The sequence below is a fragment of the Cupressus sempervirens genome, chromosome 7 (genome assembly GCF_028749045.1).
Source record: "Cupressus sempervirens isolate cs-2001-9-10 chromosome 7, ASM2874904v1, whole genome shotgun sequence".
In the NCBI taxonomy this organism is placed as follows: Eukaryota; Viridiplantae; Streptophyta; class Pinopsida; order Cupressales; family Cupressaceae; genus Cupressus; species Cupressus sempervirens.
The window spans coordinates 179,269,006-179,281,139 of NC_143124.1; positions in this window are offsets into that span (position 1 = coordinate 179,269,006).

Sequence of the window (12,134 nt, forward strand, 5' to 3'; positions counted from 1 at the left end):
CTTCAAACAAATGACACCTCAAAATGTATCTGTATGAGTCTAAATGGAGCTCTAGAATTTGCTAAAACTAGGATTCGACATGCACAATAACCAAAAAATGATAAATCTGTGTACTAAATTATACTAAATGGGAATTTTTTTTCTGCTTCCAAATCCTTCATAGATAATGCATGTGCTAACTAGTGTTTTAGCCCCTTAATATGATTCATGTTAGACCCTCCTACAAGCATACCATCAACATATAAACATAGAATAATATATTTGTCATTATCCAACCTCTTAAAATAAACACAATGATCTGAATGACACCTTCTATATCCATGATCATGCATAAAACTATCAAATTCAGATACCATTGCCGAAGTGCTTGCTTCAAGCCATATAAACTTTTCTTCAATCTGCACACTAAGTTCTCCTTACCTTTTACCTCAAATCCCTATGGTTGAGTCATATATATCTCTTCATCCAAATCACCATGAAGGAAGGTTGTTTTAACATCAAGCTACTCCAAATGAAAATCTTTAGTAGCCACAATACTTAAAATAGTGCGAATAGAATTCATCTTAACAATAGGAAAAAATATCTCATCAAAATCAATTCCCTTTTTCTATGCAAATCCTTTTACAACTAACCTAGCCTTAAATATTTTCTTACCTCCATCCTCTTCTTGCAACTTGTAAAGCCTTATTCTTACCTACAGGAAACTTGCAAGAATCCCATGTCTTATTTTTCAACAAAGAGTCCATTTCTTCTTTCATTGTAGACTCCCCCTGAATCTTTGTATTCACCTACATAGATTTATCATAACATTTAGGTTCACTAGCATCAGTAAGTAAAATAGAATACAAGGAATAAAAAAAATCTTTTTGGAGGTCTACTCATCCTTGTTGAGCATCTAACATTCACTGGAGTATGTGGTATTTGTTGTTGCGATTGTTGCACATCATGAGGAATTACTGAAACATCAACTTTTGGAGTATCATCCAGCACTACATAATCATTTTCTTTTTTTCTCATGTTCCTACAATAGATCTTTGTACAACACTTTTTCATTGAATATGACATCCCTACTTTTTATAATTATATGATTTTCAAAATCCAAAAGCTTATAACCAAATTCATTAATGCCATATCCAAAAAACATACATTTCTTTGACTTAACTTCCATCTTGGTTCTATTCTTAGAATCTATATGAGAAAATGTTTCACAAACAAAAGTTCTAAGAAAAGAATAACTCACCTTCTTACCAATCCATGCTTCCTCTAGAATACCATAACCCAAAGGAGTAGAGAGACTTCTATTAATCAAATATACAATAGTATTAAAAGCCTCCACCCACATGTTTAAGGGCAACCCTGCATGCAACCTCATGCTTCTTGCACGCTCCATTATAGTCATGTTCATGCATTTAGCCACTCCATTTTCTTGTGGAATCCTTGGAACAATTTTCTATCTATGAATACTATTAGCAGAGAAATAATCTTCAAATTCATGGCTGCAATACTCACCACCATTATCAATCTATGACATTTTAATTTCTTTCCAGTCTCATTTTCAACAAAGCATTTCCATTTCTTAAATGTTTGAAATACATCATATTTTTGTCTAAGGAAATAAACCCATAATTCTCTAGTTGCATCATCAATAAATGTAACATGATAATGAGAGCCACAAAGGTAAGATACTTGAGCTAGTCCCCATACATCTATATGCACAACCTCTAATTTCTCACTTTTATTTTCCTTCCCAGTCTTCACAAAAATCACTCTCTTTTATTTTCCATACACACAACTTTCATAGAAATCCATATTGACACATTTCAAACTTGATAAAAATTTCTTTGAATAAAGTACTTTCATACCTTTTTCACTCATGTGCCAAATTTTGTTGTGCCATAGTGCAATATCAAAATTTACAATAGATATTTGTTCTCCTTGCTCAACTAAAGTAATGTTTCCTCAACATTCATTTTTCTCTAAAACAATCAAAGTAGAAGGAAAAATATGACTTGTACAAAGATATAAGGTGCCTACTTTCACACTTTCTTTTACTACAAGGGAACCTTTTGAAGCCTTCCAATTTTTATTATTAAAAGTAAATGCACAACCCTCATCACCAAGTTTCCCTGTTGAAATTAAATTCCAACTTAGCCTTGGAACATGTCTTACCTCATGTAGTAGCCAATGATTCCCATTCTGCAACTTAATCTTAACTTTTCCCTTCCAACAATCTAATAGGGTTCATTATCCCCCAAATAAACAAGTCCAAAATCCCCTTGGACATAATTAATGAAATAACCTCTATGAGGTGTAGCATGAAATGAAGCACCAGAATCTAAAACCCATGAATTATTAACACTTTCTAAAGATAGAAGCAGAAAAACATCCTCTTTGGATTTATTACTTACCACATTTTCCTCCTTCTTCCCTTCTGGTTTATCTCCTTCATTGTTCTTTCAAGTCCATAAATCTTTCTTTTTATGCCTTAATTTCCCACAATACCAACAATCTCTTAGTCCTCTGAATTGAGACCTCTTCCCCTTTGACTTTTCTCTTAATTTCTCACAATTTCTAGAATTATTTCCTCTCTTAGTCATTCTACCTCTACTTTGTTCATTCAAAGCACTTCTTAATGTAGATTCAACTTATTCACTCAAAGTAACACCAATCACATCATTGTATTTTAGGGTACTAGTTCTAGAAATATAATTACGCATAGCCATTACCAAGCCATTCTAGCTTTCAAGCAAAGAACACATAATCAACAGAGCCCTAATTTCTTCAGAAAACTGATTTTCATAGAAGATAACTGACTAGTAATAGTATTAAACTCATTTAAATGATCTACAACAAATCCACCTTCTATCATTTTCATATTAAATAAATTCTTCATGAGAAGTACCTTTTCTGAAGCAGGGGGCTTTTCATATAGTTTCGCTAGGGTTTGCATCAACTCTTATGTTGTCTTCACTTTACTAATATTAAATGTCATCAATGGTGCCAGGCATAATCGAATACTTCCAAGTGCATTTCTATCTAAAAGACCCCAATTTTCATTTGTTATAGATCCCTAATTCTTGGTTTTTCCTTCCAACAGCTTCCATAAATCCTTCTGATAAAGATAGTCCTCCATTGGCATTTTCAATAACTAGAAGTTCTACCCATTAAACTTGTTAACCCTCAGCTTACCCTTGTCTATCATTGCTCCCACTCAACTGTAAGACCTTCCTACAGAGGATTACTAAATAAAAATAATGACCATTTGGCTTAAAAAAAATGACGATTGTCTAGCTCTGATACCACTTGTTAGGATTAACCTCAGATAGAAATAACAGTTACATGCAAATATAACCAATACCAAAAAATAGTAGATCACACAAAAAAGAACACAAGACACCAAGATTTAAAGTGGTTCACCCAATCCCTAGCTGCATCCACCAACAATAAGTCCAATATTATTTTATCTAGTGATTAAAACTTGATTACAATTTGTAATCCCTTACAGCTCATTACCACCACAAGAAGCTATAATATCACCATTCATAATAAAATCCCTAACCCTAAGCCTTTTTATACAAGCTTTTTCCACTTACAAAATTGGGGTTAGAATAATAGAAAAATAGTAGCTAACACCTTTTACAATATAAGGACATTTTTGGCTTCAAGGGTGTTGCACGCAAAAACCCCCTTGTGAGGGCATTGCCCCTTGACCCCACCCTATACTGTGATAGGGAATGCATCTGGGGCACTGCCCTAGGACCTCGTAGGGGCACTGCCCCTTGATCTCGTAGGGGCACTACTGCTTGACCCCATCTCGGGGTACTACCCCAAAATCATAGTAGAAATAATATAGGGAGAAAACCACACCAAATAAACCTACAAGTCTTATTAGGCTCCATATCACAATAGTTAGTGCTATAAATTTCGTGATTTGCTACCCCAAATTAAAAATGCTCAAAAAAAGGAATCAAAATGAGAAATTTTTGAGCCCTCAAATTCAAACTACAAAATAAGAAATCTTAATATGAACGGGGATAAGTTTCAAACAAGTGCTAATATTAGTAGAATATGAGAAAAAAAAAATGCCTATAAGGTTGTTGAAAAAAATATAGCTATGTTCAAATGATGGTTAAATAAATGTCAAAGTTAAATAGACAAATATTGATGTCATCACTGAGAAGGCTTAGTGTATGGGTGACATGGTGCTTTATAGGCATGTCGATGTCACTCCTAGCTCCTAATATATGCATTATAGATGATTCCTTTCAACATATGATGCAACACTATTTTTTTATGTGGTGTATCATGTAGTATAGATAATATGTTTGTTGTGACACATGTCACACTATAATCGTGAAGGCACTACTTGTATAGATTGAGTGTTATCAAATGAGCATTAGCAATTGGCCACATGTTTGCATCTTGTTGGTAAATTTTGATGGACTACACACTAAGGTAGTATGATATAGGGAACTCCCCTTAATATCATAAACTCTTAACATAAACAAAGAAACAATAGCAAATGAAAGAAAAAAATATGGACTTCTTATTATCGCCGCAAATGTAAAATTATAGAATTCTCAATTACAATATGCTAACCCAAATGGGTGCCTTCATTACAATAATCTATAAGATAGTGCGACGAACTATCACCCACAGTTATCCTAGACAATGTTCAAGCCTTTCTTAAATAGGTAGTTTTATGCTGCCCATGAAGGTTCTAGATGTTCAAACTTAATACCTAGGGTTGACAAACCCTATCAATACACATAGAGTCAGCAAAATCTTTGAGAAATTATTTTAGAAATTTTGGTAGCCCAAATTCTAAAGGCCATAACTCACAAACTGTTGCTTCGATTGGCTATTATAACTACTTTTTAGAAATGCTAGCTCCAAATTTATAGGCTCAAGACCATGGTAGCACCCTTCTGTTGAGTTTTCGGACCTCATCCAAGAACTCTAAGGCCTCCAACAGTGAGCCTAGCAATTTTTCTGTAAATTTTTCCACCAAAAATCTGCAATAACTTCTCTGATACTTAAGCTGGAGCAATGAGATTTTTATGGTAGGCTTATATCTCTAAAATAAACCTTCTTGTAGAAAATGAGAACATTCTGAGCTTGTATGACAAACTTAATAAAATAGCAAGTTCCCATAAATAGTAACCACACCATCTACTAGTCCTTATTAAAATAGAAAAGACTGAAAATAAAATATTTTTGGATGATGCAAGATTGCCTTTACACCCAGGATGCTCCTACACCACTTAATGTAGGGAACTCCACTTAATACTATAAACTCTTAATAGAAACAAAGAAACAACAAAAAATGCAAGAAGAAAATATGGACTTCTTATTATCGCCTCAAATGTGAAATTATAGAATTCTCAACTACAATATGCTAACCCAAATGGGCACCTTCATTATAGTAATCTGCAAGACAGTGCTATGAACTATCACCCAGAGCTATCCTAGACAATATTTAGGCCTTTCTTAAATAGTAGTTTAATGTTGCCTGGGAAGGTTCTAGATGCTCAAACTTAATACCTAGGGCTAACAGACCCTATCAATACACATAGAGTCAGCAAAATACATCTTTGACAAATTATTTTAGAAATTTTGGTAGCCCAACTTTTGAAGGCCACAACTCACAAACCATTGCTCTGATTGGCTATGATAACTACTTTTCAGAAATGCCAACTCTTGATCTACAAGCTCAAAACCTTGTTAGCACCCTTTTGTTGAGTTTTTAGACCTCATCTAGGCACTCTAAGGCCTCCAATGGTGAGCCTGAAGATTTTTCTAAAAAAAATTCCACCAAAAATCTACAATAACTTCTCTGATACTTAGTTGGAGTAATAAAATTTATATGGTGGGCTTATATCTCTAAAATGAACCTTCCTATAGAAAATGAGAACATTTTGAGCCTGTATGATAAACTTACTAAAAATAGCAAGGTCTTATAAATAGTAACCACCCTATCTACTAGTCCTTATTAAAATAGAAAAGGCTAAAAATAAAATATTTTTGGGCGATGCAAGATTTCCTTACACCCAGGATGCTCCTGCACCACTTGATTTAGGGAACTCCCCTTAATACCATAAACTCTCAACAGAAACAAAGAAACAATAGCAAATGCAAGAACAAAATATGGACTTCTTATTATCACCACAAATGTGGAATTATAGAATTTTCAATTATAATAAGCTAACCCAAATGGGTGCCTTCATTACAGTAATCTGCAAGATAGTGTTGCGAACTATCACCCAGAGCTATCCTAGATAATGTTCAGGTCTTTCTTAAATAGACAGTTTTATGTTGCCTAAGAAGGTTCTATTTGCTCAAACTTAATACCTAGGGTCGACAGACCCTATCAATACACATAGAGTTGGCAAAATACATCTTTGACAAATTATTTTAGAAATTTTGGTAGCCCAAATTTCAAAGGCCATAACTCAAAAACCATTGCTCTAATTGGCTATTATAACCACTTTTTGAAAATTGATCAAGTTTTTAGACCTCATTTGGGCACTCTAAGGCCTCCAACGATGAGCTTGCAGATTTTTTTGCAAATTTTTCCACCAAAAATCTGCAATAACTTCTCTGATAGTTAAGCTAAAGCAATGAAATTTGTATGGTAGGCCTATACCTCTAAAATAAACCTTCCTATAGAAATGAAAACATTCTGAGCTTGTATGAAAAACTTATTAAAAATAGCAAGTTTCCATAAATAGTAACCACCCTGTCTACTAGTCCTAATCAAAATTGAAAAGACTGAAAATAAAATATTTTTGGGTGATGCAAGATTGCCCTTGCACCCAGGATGCTCCTACATGACCTTATATAGGGAGCTCCCCTTAATACCATAAACTCTTAACATAAACAAAGAAACAACAGCAAATGCAAGAACAAAACATGGACTTCTTATTATCACCGTGAATGCAAAATTACAAAATTCTCAATTACAATATGCTAACCCAAATGGGCACCTTCATTATAGTAATCTGTAAGGCAATGCTACAAACTATCATCCAGAGTTGTCCTAGATAATATTTAGGCCTTTCTTAAATAGGCAGTTTTATGCTACCTAGGAAGGTTCTAGATGCTCAAACTTAATACCTAGGGCCGACAAACCCTATCAATACACATAGAGTTGGCAAAATACATCTTTGACAAATTATTTTATAAATTTTGGTAGCCCAACTTTCAAAGGCCATAACTCATGAACCGTTGCTCCAATTGGCTATTATAACCACGTTTCAGAAATGTCAACGCCTGATCTACAGGCTTAGAGTTGCACTAATGCCCTTTTGTTGAGTTTTTGGGCCTCGTATGGGCACTCTAAGGCCTCCAACAATGAGGAAGAATATTTTTCTACAAATTTTTCCACTGAAAATCCACAATAACTTTGCTTATACTTAAGATGGAGCAATGAGATTTTTATGGTAAGCTTATATCTCTAAAATGAACCTTCCTATAGAAAATGAGAACATTTTGTGCTTGTATGACAAGCTTACTAAAAATAGCAAGTTCCCATAAATAGTAACCACCCTATCTACTAGTCATTATTAAAATGGAAAAGACTAAAAATAAAATATTTTTGGGTGATGCAATATTGCCCTTACACCTAGGATGCTCCTACACCACTTGATATAGGGAACTCCCCTTAATACCATAAACTCTTAATAGAAACAAAGAAACAATAGCAAATGCGAGAACAAAATATGGACTTCTTATTATTGCCGCAAATGCAAAATTACAAAATTTTCAATTAAAATATGCTAACCCAAATGGGTGCCTTCATTACAGTAATCTGCAAGACAATGCTACGAACTATCACCCATAGTTGTCCTAGACAATGTTTGGGCCTTTCTTAAATAGGCAGTTTTATGCTACACGAGAAGGTTCTAGATGCTCAATCTTAATACCTAGGATCAACAGACACTATCAATACACAAAGTCAACAAAATACATCTTTGAAAAATTATTTTTGAAATTTCGATAGCCCAACTTTTGAAGGCCATAACTTAGGAACCATTCCTCTGGTTAGCTATTATAACCACTTTTCAAAAATGCTAGCTTTTGATCTACAAGCTCAAAACCATGTTAGGACCCTTCTGTCAAGTTTTTGGACCTCATCTAGGCACTCTAAGGCCTCCAAGGGTGACCCTGGAGATTTTTCTACAAATTTTTTGACTAAAAATCCATAATAACTTCTTTGATACTTAAGCTGGAGCAATGAGATTTGTATGGTAGGCTTATATCTCTAAAATGAACCTTCCTATAGAAAATGAGAACATTTTGAGCTCATATGACAAACTTAATAAAAATAGCAAGTTCCCATAAATAGTAACCACCCTATCTACTAGTCCTTACTAAAATAGAAAAGACTAAAAATAAAATATTTTTGGGTGATGCAAGATTTCCCTTATGCCCAGGATGCTCTTGCATCATAGTAATGCAACCATAGGATTATTCATGTAGTGATTGGGTAGAGATACCATCATTTGTGTATACAATTGATCCCATAGTTATTAAGTGGAGAATGTGGTTTTATTCTTGCATTGATCTAGACTAGGACATATCAAAGCTCTAAATTGAAAATGCACATTTTCAAATCAAAGTCAGCCTGTGGTGAATACATCCTCAACTTTGGTTTAGGTAATCATCTTTCCCCTTTGTGATCCAATGTGGTGGTACTAGTCATTCAGAGCTTCCTTATAATCTTTTATTAATAATGGTGGCTTGAGACATTAAGTCTTCAGCAATGGTGAACAAGTGTTCAAAACTTTTGTGGTTAGTGGATATTACCCCACATTTATCACTGACAAGAGATTGCATACTTTATATACAAATCATTGCCTATCAAAGAAAACAAAACACAAACGGGTCCATGCTAGCTAGATCATTAGATTGGGAAACTATCAATAATCATCTAAGTGTACAAGATATATTTATTCCCAACAATACAAATTTGGACATTGTCAAATCTATCCATTTTAAAATTCATGTCAAAAACAAAGTCTCATTCAATTATACAAAGGTTATACAAAGCCATAATTTTTTTTGGAAAATATAGAATTTAGACTAGAGAAAAAATTGTAGGGATTTTTTTTCAAAACTATACTAATTGTGTTGATGGGGTCGTATGACCTAGTCTACTAAAACAAATCTTTGAAAATGGCTTTTAGAAAGTATAGACAAATTTATAGTCAAAAATCACTTAAATGAATTATCAAAGAAAATGGTGAGCTTTAATTTGGCATAGGATGATCCTAAAAAATGTTGATCCTCAGATATACAAAAAGGCTTCCTTGAAGCACACTGAGATTTTCTAATACCATGTAAGAATTTGAGAATAGCAGCAACAAAAATAGAATATCTAAATGTCAATGAATATTACAAACACAAGAGAGATAAGATAGACAAGTGTAAATTGTATTGTCCGTAATATGCAATAATTGAACTACAATAGATAATAGATAATGGATGAGTAGATGAAGTCAATAAATGAATTAATTAAATTTCATGATATATAATGTACATGTGTCTACTTATATAGGCAAGGCAATAAGAGACTATGATAATGATAATATAAGTTATCATCCACACAAGGTGGAATCACATTTCCAGTATACGTGGATCATCCTTCGTTGTGCAATAAAGTATGTGCAACATGTAGAGGATGATAGTGTGATAAGTTCACTAAAGGTGGAGACAACGCATAAAAGAATGTGATAATACTATTGCCACATAAAGTGGGATGCCTGATACACCATGTACAAATAAAGATGTAATTTTTTATGTGTTTAATATGCAAATTACTATGTATCTATTATCCTAAGTAAGCTTAAGTAAAATGCAATTAATAAACTTCTAATTATATCAACAATTTGAAATTTATATGTATCTATGACACTCCATCAAACCTCATAATTTTGAGGTGATTTGCCAAATATTTTGTCTGCCTCATCTATGAGTCCACATTTTGCATATCCTATAATTAGTGAACTCAGCGAAACAACATATCTTCGCGGAATTCTATCAAAAAATTCATGTACATTTTTTATTTGATTATTTGATAATGTGACATGTTAGCCTATCTATCATTCAATCTTACTAGTGAGATAAGTACAATGAAACAAGACCTATCTATTCAATAACTATCAAACAAAGATTATTCAAATCCCATAATGTAGAGGAGATCTCATCTTGCTTTCTTCTTCAATGAATGAATGTGAGTTGATTATTTACTAGGTGAATCACGTTGTGGTCCCACAACCCATGCCCCATTTTCATTCACAAAATGAGAACCCCCTAATTTCAAAAGACTTCTTTGAGGCACCCAGTTAGGCACCTTGGTCATCTAGGACTCCATTCTATGTCAGAGTCAAACCTCGATCTTAGATCAAGAAGTATTAGGAATGGAGATGGAGTGAGGAATATCAAACTTTGGACTCCTTTATACACAAAGTGTGCACATTTCCATGTACGCTAAGTGTACAAAATTGCACTTGCCCCCCCTCCTCTAAGGGACACATATGTACACTTATGTATGTGTGCACCTTATGAGGTGTGCACTAAGGAGGGAAGGGGCTTATAAATACCCCATCCCAACCACTCTTCTTCTTACTTAGTCTCCAACCTACCTCTGCTTGTGCTCCTTCACACCCCCGTTGACTATGCAACTTCACAAGCCTGCTACTCCATTAAACCTCTACCCTCTAATCTAAGGTAAGACATCACCTTATGAAGGTGTGCACATGTGCATGTGTGCACCCTCAAAAGGTGTGCATCTCTACAAATTATGTTGTATGAGCCATTCTAATGTGCACTTGTACATCATGCACACCTACGAAGGTGTGCTAGATGTACTAGTTCACAAAATTAGACTCTTACAAGGTTTTTGACAAAATTTGACTATTTTAACTCCATTTTTCATCAATTTGGGTCTCGTCTAAGCATCATTAATCTCTTTTGACATCAAGATACTAATGTTTCTCCCCTTTGTACAAATACAATGACATCATAATCATCCTCTATGGTGGAAAAGATGGCACCAAAGCTAGTAGTATTCAAATACTAGGGAACCCCAAAGAAATCTCGATTCTAGGAAAAACACATAGAAATATGAGACACAGAACTGAGACACATTGATTGGAATGCTTTCCTAACCCTCTATAACAAAGTGAGAGAAAGATCAGCGATGGTGTCAGTCCTAATCCAGAGTGGGTTAGTGAAAGTCTCTTCACACCCTACATTAGTACAATCTTCCAAGTTGATTATGACACTAGCCCAACATTATGTGCCAAAGGAGAAGGTCATGAAGAGTGTGACCAAAGAGATAGTCCTTCACCTCAAGACATGAAACATTGAGAAGTTTTTCCACCTCCCTAGGGAAGACCAATACCTTCAGATATCTATGCACATGCAGATAGATGGTATAAGGAGAAGGAAGTAGAGGCCACAGAGTTGGTACGATCTAAGTACCTAATTGACATGACACCCTTAGGCCAAAGAGCAAGAAAATATGACATGGGGATACATGACTAATGATATCGGCTACTCAAAATTCCTCTTGAGTGGAGCCAAGGGCCTTCTTGCAATAGGTCACTTGGAGACATGGATGGTGCACTTCATCGAAACCATTAGAAAAATAAAGGTGTCTATTGATTGGGCCACTGTCCTAAGTGACAATTTGTATGAGCAATTGATCATGGTGAATAATGATCCCCTCTTTTACATGACTTCTTACATGGTAAATCTATTGGTAGCAAGGGCCACAGACTACCCAGGGTTGTACAGGAAGGGAAGCATGCAAGATGCAAATGCTTGGCCCTATGTGGTATATCCATAGCTAGTGAAGAAGAATCTCCCAGTCCAAAGTGTGGAACACAGGGTGGTCAATGATGGTTTCATAGTCACCATCATCAGATTCATGGAAGGTGATTATGCGAAGAGAATGTTAGTAAAAGTTGTAGCAAGGACAACTCAAGTTAGTGCTTACTGCATCCAGTTAAAAACCTTTATTTATCTTTAGGTAGTTGGTACTCTCCTATGTCCTAAGAAGCTTTCATGATACCCATCAAATAGGCTCATCTTTCTAGAGATAGCTCACCAACTCACTTCTTCATATG